An 8,417-nucleotide genomic window follows, 5' to 3' on the forward strand; every position below is an offset into this window, starting at 1 on the left:
GAATCATCCCCCTGCTCAGAGGCAGGGGTCCCCTCAGAGGAGTCCCTATCCTCGTCTGCCCCTCCCTAGGCTCCGCCAGGGGAGTCATGCGGGGATTTGGGGGAGAGAACGGAGGTTGCCTGCTGCTCGAGGAGGGCATCGAGCTCGGCCACCTCCTCCAAGATGCGGGCAGAAGGAGAATGGGCAGATGGAGAGCTCATAATGACTATGGGCTCGAGCAGGTCAGGGATGTGGAAGTTGGGATTAGAAGCGGAGGAAGAGAAAAGAGTAGGAGGAGAAGATGAAGATGAGGATGAAGACGAAGAAGAGATAAGGATCCTAAGCGCTCTACGATCGGCAGGAACCCGGGATGCGGTGGAAGTAACGCCGGACCGATCCGACATAAAAAGCAGAAGACGGCAAAGGAAAAAAGGGAGCGAAGAGGAAGGAAAAGGACTTACTGATGAATGGAATGGGAAAAGATGAAAGAACCATCGGAGTCTGGGCACTGTGGGCCGGAAGTCCTGCCGCTGGAATTTTCGGGAGTAAGAAAATACACGAAGAGAGGAAAATGGCAAATAAAGTCGGAGGAAATCTGGAAGCCCCTATTTATAGGGAGTGAAATAGGGGGAAACGGCCGCTTGAATTTGAACCGTCCCCATGTGAACGCATTTAAGAGCAGTACGGAAACTAAAGAGACGCGACAACCGAAAGGACGAGAGCGCAGCTTTTCAGAAACAGCACTGCGCCGGAGGTGACCATGGCAGAGCAGGGCGACGCTGGTCTCCCACGTGGCAGGGGGCGTAGATTAAGTCTGTCTGGAAGCCCTACCTAATCTAGGGGGCTAATGCAGAGACCCCGTCCTGGACCTAGACACGTGGCAGCCCAAGAAGGCCAGAGCTGGGTTTAGACCCCAGGCCCATGGGAACCATCCTGGGGCACACCGCCGCTAGGGCTCCCCAGGGCTCTAGAGAACAATCCCGCAAAGGGCGGGGGGGAATCCCCCTCAGCGCGGGATTGAAACTATTCCGGATAGGTCCCGAAACGTACGGAGGTCGAACTCTCGGGCAGGTATAAATGGTAACGCACACCAACTGCACAAGGTACGCTCACTATTGGCAAAACACTCCCAGCGGTTTTACTCTCGGTGAACTCCACTCACCGGAAAACTAACTTGACCGTCGGAGTGCCCTCGGGGACCACCTGAGGGCTCCCCTGCTAGTCACCCTAGAGACCCTTTCTTGTTTGTTTTGCAGGGTTTGGATAGGTGTTTCTCGCCAGCACGCCGAGCTCGGTAGGTCAGCTCGGTTTAGGGAAGCTCAGCGCTTCTTCAGTATGCAACTTTAATTTTGATATATTTGAAAGGGTTAATTCCACTTTGTCTCCCCAAACTTTGGACGATTATCCACTTAAGTCCCTAAACTTCAAAATGGGACATTTAAATCCCTAAACTTATAAATACCTCCCACTTAAGTCCCTGAACCTATTAAATGGGACACTTAAATCCCTAAACCCTTATAAAATGGGACACTTCGACCACCAACGGCATTCAGGATTTATTAACAATATTCCTTAAGTGGGAGGTATTTATAAGTTTAGGGACTTAAGTGTCCCATTTTGAAATTTAGGGACTTAAGTAGGTAATTATCCAAAGTTTGGGGGGACAAAGTGGAATTAACCCTATTTGAAATAGCAACAAATGATTTTTTTTTAAAAAAAATAATTTATCTTACTAAGAGTCTGTAGAAATCCAACTCTATATTTCTTTTTGTTAGTTTATCAGAAGCATTACTTTAGTGTTAGTAGATGTTTAGCATTTGGTATTAACTTTTAAATAACACCTAAGAAAACACTAATTTATCTTTATTAAATATAATTAGCATAATTTTGAAATAGCAACTAAAGAAACATTATACTGATAGGAGACAAAATATAAACAATGAAATTTAATCTCTAATACAATTTTGTTCATTACAAATGACTTGAACAATATATATATATATATATATATATATATATGGAAAAAAAAAACATCACAAGTGTCGACTCTAATCAAGTATCAATCTTACCTCACTCCATTTAACTTATTTCAAGAATTGACTCTTTCTCTAGTTCCATTGTTTCAAGGTAAGCTATATTTTTTCCTTTTCTTTTCAGTGCTTTACAATTTCATCTGTTGTAACGTAGATCTTAGTTTATCTAAACAACAATTCTTATTCTAAATTTGTGATTTAAAAGTTTATAATGATTATTAATTTGTCTATTATTCTTATTAATATGTCTGAATGTTAAATGATTAATATGTCTTATGCTTATGTGATTACTGTATTTACTAAAGATTCCTGACTAAAACATCACGCTCTTGACCTTTGCAGCCGCCTAATTTAATATTCTTGAGCTTGCGTAATTGGAACACACAACTTTGAAACCGTCTTTTCTTATTGTCCACTTAGCATATTTACTCAAGGGCAAATTTCATTTTACCCTCCTGCGGTTTAGCGCTTTTTTACATAAACTCCCTATGGTTTCAAAAACTATACATAACCCCCTCATGATTTGAATTAAAGTGTCAAAGTGACAGAAATGATCATTCTTAACGGAGTTACCTAAAATGTCAAAAATACCCTTATGTAAAGCTAAAAATTATTTATTAATCAAAGGGGGTTATGTGTATATTTTAAAAACTATAAGGGGGTTATATGGTAAAATATTAAACCATAAGGGGGTTATATGGTAAAATATAAAAATTATACGGGGTTAATGTGTCATGTATTTATAAGGGTAATTTCAATATTTTTAGAAATTCCGTTACGAATGACTATTTTCGTCACTTTGACACTTTAATCCAAACCATGAGGGGGTTATGTATAGCTTTTGGAACCATAGAGGATTTATGTAAAAAAGCGCTAAACCACAGGAGGGTAAAATGGAATTTGCCCTTTACTCAATGATGGCCATAAAACTTCTCCTCGAGTAATTGAACGAAAAGCACTTTAATTTTCCTTAGTGAGACAATGGACATACGAACACGACCTTTTGATTGTTTACTTTTTGCTCCTAGCTAGGAGGAACATTGTAGCCATGGCGAAAAGCTTGCAATTCAGGTCCGGTAAACTACTTGTATTTTGGTTTTTTGTTTTTAATTTTTAAGAAAGAAAAGAAATACGTTAATCGAGAAATCAAGCATCAGCCTGAGAATGCTAGAAGAATTGTTGAAATTTACGTTATAGCCCAGACACTTATGATTTATGAACATGCTACCATAATTGTGGAACTTTACACTCTATGATTTTTAGGATTAGAGAAATATGGCTTCGTTATTGTATACCTTAATAGGAATAGAGCGACAAAAGAGAGGACCTTAACATTGAAAAACAGAACATAACAATCACATAAACCTTACATTCATACTTAGACATTTAACGTAGATGTTGCTAAAGTATTCAAGAATCAAAATTATTCATTGTTATCATGGTCGGAACTGGGCTTGGCCATCTTCAAGTCAATTGATCCAAGGCCTCCCTCCTTGTTTTATATGAACTAGTGCTCAATGTACATCCAATCCAATGTGTGTGCAAATCAAAAAAAAATATATATCTGATATTTATGGTCATATATTTAAAGTAAAATTTTTATTACTGAAGCAAACTTTAATCTTTTAAATATTTTTCATAAAATAATTTTATATTGGTAGTTATAATGTTTAGGAGTAATTATGTTGAAAACATATATTTAAAAGTAAAATTAGTTTTGGATAGTTATAGGTAATTAAAATAAAAGTGTGTGGCTTTTATAAGATCAAAAAGAAAGTTCATAAATTGACGATAAATATTAACTCCAATATTAACCCTAAACCCTTCCCTCAGCCTTTATATGTAGTATAGATGTTCCATTTAAATATTAACATGCCATAAATAACTAATAAAGAATTAAAATCTTTAATTATATTTTAGCATAAAAACATTCGTAAAATAGATCTCACCGTGTCGTGTGTATCCCCATCTTCAAGTCAAGAACTGATACAAGGACTCCTTGCTTTCTTGTGAATGTTCCATTTAAATATTAACACCCCATCAATAACTAATAAGAAATTAAATTCTTTAATTATCTTTCAGCGAAAAGCAGATCTGATTGCTCAGCAGATCGTATCGTGTATCCCTTGGCATTTTCATAGTGGCCATCTTCAAAACAACTTATCCAAGGCCGCTTTGTTTCCTGTCAATGATCCATTTAAATATTAACACCCCATAAATAACTGATAAGGAATTAAAGTATTTAATTATCTTTTCAGCAGAAAAAAAGGGATCAGGTCGGTACAAAACAGATCTCATCGTGTATTTTTGGCATTTTCATAGTGGCCATCTTCAAGTCAACTGGTACAAGGCCACATTGTTTTCTGTGAATGTTCCATTTAAATAAATATTAACAACCCATCAACAACTAATAAGAAATTGAATTCTTTAATTATCTTTCAGTGGAAAAAACTTATCTGGTCTCTATAAAATAGATCTCATCGTGTATCCATTGGCATTTTCATAGGGAAATTTGAATTACAGAAAAGTGAAATAGGAGACTCTTCTTCAATGGCTTTGACCAGCACCAGAAGACTAGAAGGCAAGGTAGCAATAATCACTGGTGGAGCCAGCAGCATTGGTGAAAGCACCACAAGGCTATTTGTCCATCATGGTGCAAAAGTTATCATAGCTGATATCCAAGATGAACTCGGCCGCGCCTTGTGCGAAGATCTTGGCTGCAAGGAAGCTGTTTCTTACGTCCATTGTGATGTTAGTAACGAATCTGATGTCTAAAATGCAGTGGAGACAGCCATAGCCAAGCACGGGAAGCTTGATATAATGTTCAGTAACGCAGGCATCATCGACAACTGTAAGAACATATCGGATGTCGGCTACGATGATTACAGGAGGGTTTTCAACGTTAACGTCTTCGGTGCGTTCATGTGTGCCAAACATGCAGCAAAAGTCATGATCCCTGCTAAGAAAGAAAGCATCATTTTCACTTCTAGTGCAGCAACAGCCGGAGATGTGACTCATGTATATGCCACAACTAAGAAAGCCCTTTTAGGGCTTAGTGAAAGCTTGTGCGTGGAATTAGGCCAACATGGGATTAGAGTCAATTGTGTTTCTCCTTTTGCCCTGCCAACTCCATTGCTGATGAGGGAATTTGGAAATGTGGAAAAGGAGAAGGCAGAGGGATGGTTTTACCAGGCAGCAAATTTGAAGCATGCGGTATTTGAGGTTGAGGATGTAGCACAGGCAGTAGTATTTCTAGCAAGTGATGAATCTAAGTATGTGAGTGGGCTCAACCTTATGCTTGATGAGGGCTATGGAAAGACAAATATCGCCTTGAGAGAGGCCTGGAAGCAAGCCTGATGGAAATTAAACTAAGCTATTATTATTTGAAAAGTCAAGTCAAGTTGAGTTGAGTCAAGTCGAGTTTTAAAGAGCGAGTTTGAGGGAAAGCTTCTAAGTTGAGATTTGTGAGTTATCAAAGCAAAAAATTATGACTTGATATTGTTATTGTTAAATTTTGTGTTAATAAAATCATAGAGTATTTATTGTCCTTCTCTTCCCATACATATTTATATGTGTTAAAATTGCTTTCACTGTGTATTTTTTTTTGTGCCAACACGGCCCCATGATATTGCACTACATGCTAATATTCCGTGTTTGCATGCTTCCATTTTCGTTTCACATTGTAATAACAATTCACCATGGGTTGTGAATTACAAGCAAGTAACTTTCAAGTTTTCTTTTCTTAGAACATATGATTAATATTGGTTAGATTTTTTTTTTTGGGATATTTCTTGATAATTGATTTCACCTTTAAGTTTCTACGAAATAATGAAATTGCGAAAGAATAGCACTGAAAAGCAACTTCTACATAATATAATAGAGGGTCATGTAATTTTGGAGGTAAAACAAGAAGGAGAAACTTTATGTTAAATAAACAAATCAAGACATCTCCTTAATTCTAACTACCAAATCGGCTCAAACTTGTGCTTGATGGGGTTTATAGCAAAACAAATATAGCCTTGAGAGAAGTCTTGAAGATGCAAGTTCCATGATACTGCTCTCCTTGCCAATATTCCTTGTTAGCATCCTTAATTTTTCTTTCACATTGCAATAACAATTCAAGTTGGATTATGAATTATACGAAAGTAACTTTCAAAATTTCTTTTCTGAGAAAATATAATTTATATTGGTTGAATTATTGTTTTTTGGGGATATTTCTTGGAAATTGAGATCTTTTTCTTTTATGGTAATTGAGTTCACCCTTGAGTTTCTGTGAAATTGCGCAAGAAAACCAAGAAACTTCTACAAAATGCTGTAATAGAGGCCCATGTGATTTTGGAAGGGTAAAACAAGGAGGAGAAGTTCTGCTTCCCTTAAAGAAAAAAAACAGATATTGTAGCCTTGAACTTACCAAATCTGGAAGACTTTCACCTGAATTATATATCTCATAAAATTTTCCACTCTCAACTGACTGACCAATCTTGCTTTACATAAAGTATGCCATTTAGATGTATCCCGGGGCATATAACAAAAATATAATAATTGCAACAGAAAAAGAAACAAGAATTGTTTTAGAAATTAAATTAGGGCACTTAACCTGTCAAAACTAAGAAGAATGAACTCTTACACTTTGGATTGAATTTGTTCTAGGATGGTCCTGATTGGGCTGGAGACTATAGTCCTGGAGTCCTTTACTAACTTGAATTCTATAGGGATCTCAAGCATACAACACTTTGGAACCCGATTAGGCCATTTTTTGACCCACTGGCCACTACCCATTAAGTTGTACCCACCCAATTTTGGTACCAGAACATAATTAATTCCTCCGTAAATCCAAAACCTAAAATTGATAACTTAAGATACAAAATTAATTTGCATACATATATATATGTGAGTGTGCGTGTGTAAGTTCTTGTTTTAATTAATCATTTTCTTTCTTCTATTTGGTATGCCTAGTTGAACAGAATTAATGGGTCAATGGATTACTAGAGTTTTATCCATTTCTACATTTAACTCTCCTCCAATTAATTTTCAGTAGATTAAAGTACCTAGGGAGTCCTTAAACTATCCTCCTTGTCAAGTTTTGGCCCATAATCTAAATTTTATTTTAAAGTACTCCCTGAACATAAAAAAGTATACACTTTAAGTATTTGCGCTGGTATAGTCATTAATGCTTTTGAAATCAAAAGGGCATTTTTGTCCAACCATCTTGTAGACAAATCTAGATTATAATTAAAAGGAGATAAGTACTATCTCTTTCACCGAATCCCTCTAAAATTAGAGCCTTTTCATTGTTGGAGCTGCAAGGTAAAAGAACAAAGGAGACGAACCCAAGATCGAATCTAATACCTTCAATGGTTGACTGTGAGTTGAATAGGATTGTGAGAACATTGTGGACTCCATGGAATCTTGGTCGAAGATATGCTGAGTGCACACTTCTTGAGGTAATGGAGGAGTTAGATTTGAATGTACTCAAATAATTAGTAGTAATTGTTGTTTGTGTACTGAAGAAGTGCTGAGCTTTCCCGGACCGAGCTGATCTGATGAGCTCGGCGTGCTGATGAGAGGAACGTATCCCAGCCCTGCAAAACAAACAAGAAGTAGTCTCTAGGGTGACTAACAGGGGAGCCCCGAGGTGGTCCCCGGGGGCACTCCGACGGTCAAGTTAGTTTTCCGGTGAGTGAGATTCACGGGAAGTGAAACAGTCGGGAGTAATTGGCGAATAGTGAGCGTACCTCATGTAGTTGGTGTGCGTTACCATTTATACCTGCTCGAGAATCCGACCTCCGTACGTTTCGGGACTTACCTGGTATAGCCTCAATCCCGCGCTAAGGGGGATTCTCCCCGCCCTCTGCGGGATTGTTCCCTGGTGCCTTTCGGAGCCCTAGTGGCGGCGTGTCCCAGGACGGCTATTAGGGGCCTGGGGTCCAAGCCCAACTCTGCCATTTCTGGGCTGCCACGTGTCCAGGCCCAGGACGGGGCCTCTACACTAGCCCCCTAGATTAGGTAGGGCTTCCAAGCTGACCTAATCTATACCCCAGCCACGTGGGAAACCAGCGTCACACACTGCTCTGACAGGATCACCTCCGGTACAGCGCTGTTACTGAACTTTAAAGGCAGTCATGCCGACCTCCTGGGTCGAGCGTCAAGATTTTAAAGACAGTCCCGCCGACCTCCTGGGCAGAGCATTAAACTTTAAAGGCATCCATGCCGACCTCCTGGGTCGAGCGTCAAGATTTTAGAGACAGTCCTGCCGACCTCCTGGATCGAGCGACAGTCCTGCCGACCTCCTGGGCCGAGCATTAAACTTTAAAGGCATCCATGCCGACCTCCTGGGTCGAGCGTCAAGATTTTAGAGACAATCCTGCCAACCTCTTGGGCCGAGCATTAAACTTTAAAGGCATC

The 8,417-nt window shown here is 39.0% G+C and overlaps 1 pseudogene; it reads left to right on the plus strand.

Annotated features, from left to right (window-relative positions):
* The first annotated feature begins 4,562 nt into the window (after positions 1-4,562).
* On the plus strand, positions 4,563-5,369 carry LOC113780630 (annotated as a pseudogene).
* The last annotated feature ends 3,048 nt before the right edge of the window (positions 5,370-8,417 follow it).

Source organism: Coffea eugenioides, chromosome 8 (genome assembly GCF_003713205.1).
Source record: "Coffea eugenioides isolate CCC68of chromosome 8, Ceug_1.0, whole genome shotgun sequence".
NCBI lineage: Eukaryota > Viridiplantae > Streptophyta > Magnoliopsida > Gentianales > Rubiaceae > Coffea > Coffea eugenioides.